Consider the following 4470-nt stretch of genomic DNA (forward strand, 5'->3'; position numbering starts at 1 on the left):
TGCGGCAATAACCACTGCAACTAGTCTACGTGTACGGCCCAAAAGTTTAAATTTATCGTTTCAGTGATTTAATTTTACGTTATTTGTCCAGATAAAATATGTCATTATGCTTTATGTGTCTTAGATAAATATGCATTCAAATGGCCACCTACGTACCTGTAAATGTAGGAACTACAAATCAAAATGCAATTACACGTGACATGATCATTCATCTTTCATTTGAGTATGTGATACCTCATAATGTTAAATGAATGAATGGTAGTCAAAGTATTACAAATATATCCATATAGTAGAAAGTTGATTTTTCTCATGATTCTAGGCGTAATGTCTGATACTTGTGGTGTAAAAAGATTATAGTTTTCATTTTCAGTAAATTTACTTATTTTTTTTTAATTTGTTTTACAACTGGGGAGTATACCAGTACGGTTAAAACAAGGTATTGCATTACACAATTCTGAGAATTATCAAATTCAGTTTTGAACACGAACTTTCAGGTCATGTCAGAGTCTGAGGTATGGCTTCAGAACTGCATACAATAAAACAAAGTGCCCGGTACTGAATAATAGCAGACACGTTAATAACATTTTTTAACATTACAATTACCGCCATTCGGCCAACTTGAATTTGATCCTCAAACGAATACATGTGTGTATATTTGAACCGATGGGTGATATATGTGTAGGTTATTACTTTAGGTGTGTCCCTTGATTACTGATATCAACACTTTAAACTCTACACTATTTCCCTGGCCTGTTTTATTTTCTTCACACATTATTGCCCTCAGAATTAAGCCTCAGCACTGTAATGGTTAGCACTTGGTGAGCGACGACTGAACATGTGTTCATGGTAATAATGAACTAGTAGATCAATTCAAAGTTACGCATATTCAATTTAAAATTGTGCGTAATTGCAAGAGGTAATGTTGTTGTAAAATTACAATGGCACAATATATATTGTTTTTTTTACATATGCATTGAACTATGCATTAGAAGTACGACGAAAAAGTGTGGGTTTACAGACGTAACGCCACTGTTTTGGTAGGAGTTGGTTACAAGACTGCACAACTGTGGATTTAAAAAAAAACTATAAAATTAAAAGATTCAGCAATCGATTACATTACCAGTGCACAGCGCTGAACGCATTTAGAAACTATGTGAACAAAATTGTCAATAATGCCACCACAGTGTGCTTGAGTTGTTATAGGATTCTTTGCATGTTGACCTCAATTCATGTCTTTAGCTGCTTGTATTTATGTCTGTTTTCTGTTTTGCCACGATTCGTATCGCTGAAAGTGGATGAATCCATCATTTTAGTATCTTATGTTTACTTTGCATGCATAATTTCACTTGTAAGTGTAATTTTCTAAAAATTAAAACCCATATTATGACATACAACACTGATTTGATCTTTTTTTATATTTACGGCTATACCTTTTTATTAAAGCACTACTTTTTCGTTGTGCACGGCAAATAACGATATTTTACACATAATTACGACATATATAAATGAGCGTAAATATTTGTTTTGTCTGTGAATGAAGAAAGTTGGTGTTTGTGTGTCTTTCTTTTGAATGGAAACACTTGTGTAAACCTTACACTAACTGCTCAACAACCATTAAATACCATGGAATGCGCTATACAATACAGGTCAACACAGGGGTCAATTGTGTTTGAAGTAAAGACTGGCAACTTAGGTTCATGTCCTCAATAACTTTGATATGCAGATTAGGTTTCCACAATTCAGACACGGTGTGAGCAAAATTGTCAATACTGCCACCACAGTGTGCTTGAGTTATGTATAGGCTTCGTTGCACTTTGACCTCAATTAATGTCGAATGTTTTTAAGCAGTTCGTATTTATGACAGTTTAAAATTACTGACTAGTTGTTTTTCAACAATTCGTATCGCTAAAATATTATGAATCCAACATGGCGGTATCTCATATTTAACTTGCATACATAATTTCGCAATGGCCCACTTGTAACTGTAAAACACTGTTTGATTCAACGAATGCAATTTTTCGAAAATTTAAATCTTAAATTATAAAAATTATATACATTGATTGACCAGGTGATATGCTTAGCCTACTATAATTTGAATTATCCAAGAATAAATATAGACAAAAAATAAATATATATTTGCCGGGGAAAAACAAAATTTTAGCAATATTATCCTGAGTAAATTGAAAAGAATCAGCTGAAAACAGAAGGAAACAATAAAAAACACCATCTCAGAATTTATAATGGCACCGCCAATTTACAAGTAAATAGTATCAGTCACAGCGTCAATGTGAATCTGTTGTGTGCATCCGATATCCGTTTAGTGATACTTATTATTTCTGCATTGCAATCATTCTTTGTACCGCATGATATTTTTTCACTATGTTTGCTTTTGCAAATGTGGGTTTTGTGACTATAAAATATACCACGTTGTCTCCTCAAAATTGGAAGTCAAACACTCAGAGTAACAAATGTATATATACTACACGGTCGGTTTCTCTATTACAATGTTCAGCCGTTTCATTTGATAGCCGCTTGTTTTTTTTATTATACTTATTTTTATATGTTTTATTATCGAGAATACGCATCTACTAACACGTCGGCTTTATTACAATGAATACGTGTAAGGAGGAAGAAAGTAAACGTGTCCTTATAAGTCAATCTCACATGTACTATAGCAACCTATTGAAACGTTTAAGTTTAACAATATAACTTCCCTACAATACCCACTAATTAATCACAAGTTACTCCGTTGCGAGGGCAAGATATGCGTTCAAAAACTGCATACCATGTTCAGAGTAGGTGTAGGAGGAAAGTATGTGATAAAACTGTCAACACCTACTGAGAGGAAGATTATCACTAATCTGTGCTATACAATGTTATATGTCAGTTTTACATTAATTCATTTACTCCATGTAACCTATAATATGGTAATATAAAATGATCATATATTCTGATAATGTCATAGTAGTATGAATCATGAACTATATATAACTGAGATCATGCTTCTATATAAAATTAGCATAATCAGTGAAATATGGGAATATATATTTATATTAGTCAAGTACGATTCAGTACAAAATATGATTGCTGTCGTTTATTTTTTATACAACACGACCATTTCGTTGTCAATGTAGTCATATTCGCTGATCAATCAATAACATGTCCAGGACCCTCAGATGAAACAATATAGCAGAGATATAGGCCGAATTGTAACTCTGTTTACATGACTACTGTTGAATGTATCTCAGGTATATCACTGGTTCATGTGATATTCTGTCAGGCATTTCCAGAAGTTTCCTGTAAATTAACAATTTGATTGGTCAATCATAGAAGCTATATACATAGTATATATCTACATGAAAATACAGCATCGGTATGGTACATTAATCTTAATTAATTTCTTTACAAAGGTGTATTATCATACTAATAATACCTTATTTAGTCTTGGTAGTGGCATCTCATATTCAGATTCTTTTTCTCTGGTAGCGGTGCTGAGTGATGTATAACCGTCATCTTTGTCAACATCCTGTTAATATATATGTAGATAAACGACAATATAAAGATAACAATAATTACATGCAATAAGGTAATACGATAAAATATCTCAGAAATATAAAGTAATAAGTTGATAGTGGTGGTAGTAATCTAATTTACTTTACCTCTTTCTCTGGTATGTCGTAAGTATGGTCCATTTCCTTTCCGATGACTGAGAGTCCTGTATACTCGCGATCATCCTTGGCAGCCTGATTAAAATATGTTGACATAAATATCGTTTAGTATTGAAGACCGAGAGAAAAAATCATTTTTAATGTTTCATAATATGCATGTTAATTACTCACTGACTGTTTTTCTTGGCTTCATCGACGTCTATGTAAAACATAACTAATCACAATAGCGGTGACAGTAGTTATCAGCAAAGTTGTGAGTATCCCAATAATGATACCGACACTAGACAAACCACAGATACAACCTGAAATGTCATGATTATTATAATTACATCTAGTGTTAACTGAAATTGCATTTAGTGTTTTTTTTTATTATTTTCAGAGAGAATGGGTGGCTGAAACATGCGTTTTTTAACATTACCTCGCAACGCAGAAAACACATCGTAGGACTTGTTCAGCTTATGATCGTAAAAAGTGTGTTATATATGGTATTGATAAAATAATAATTCCAATATTTCTGTACGCACTAACTCATATCACTTAAAACTGTATTTATCATTTATTCTGCTGAATGTAACATTTCAAGTCAGTTTATTGCCATTGCTTGTACTCATTGTTAATGCAATGAATTCATAATTTTCGCAGCTCCCATTTTTAGTGCAATATGTTATTCTATAATCACTAGTTGTATCATTTACTTTGTTCTCCAGTACATCTAAGTTGACACAGTTTGATACAACGTGCCACGAAACATCCATATTACGTGTTTCTATTTTCACTCATGTATATTTCTTGTTCTCGTGAC

At 32.6% G+C, this 4470-nt stretch overlaps 1 long non-coding RNA gene across 1 annotated transcript; it reads right to left on the reverse strand.

The window, feature by feature from the left end:
• Positions 1-3079: 3079 nt before the first annotated feature.
• LOC146746056 (uncharacterized) lies at positions 3080-3746 on the reverse strand. Its single transcript, XR_014929563.1, has 3 exons — positions 3660-3746; positions 3434-3526; positions 3080-3297 (listed from the first exon to the last, which is right to left on the reverse strand). It is a non-coding gene; the product is annotated as an uncharacterized LOC146746056 (long non-coding RNA).
• Positions 3747-4470: the final 724 nt, after the last annotated feature.

This window comes from Saccoglossus kowalevskii, chromosome 5 (genome assembly GCF_978046115.1).
Source record: "Saccoglossus kowalevskii chromosome 5, keSacKowa6.1, whole genome shotgun sequence".
NCBI classification, from domain to species: Eukaryota; Metazoa; Hemichordata; class Enteropneusta; family Harrimaniidae; genus Saccoglossus; species Saccoglossus kowalevskii.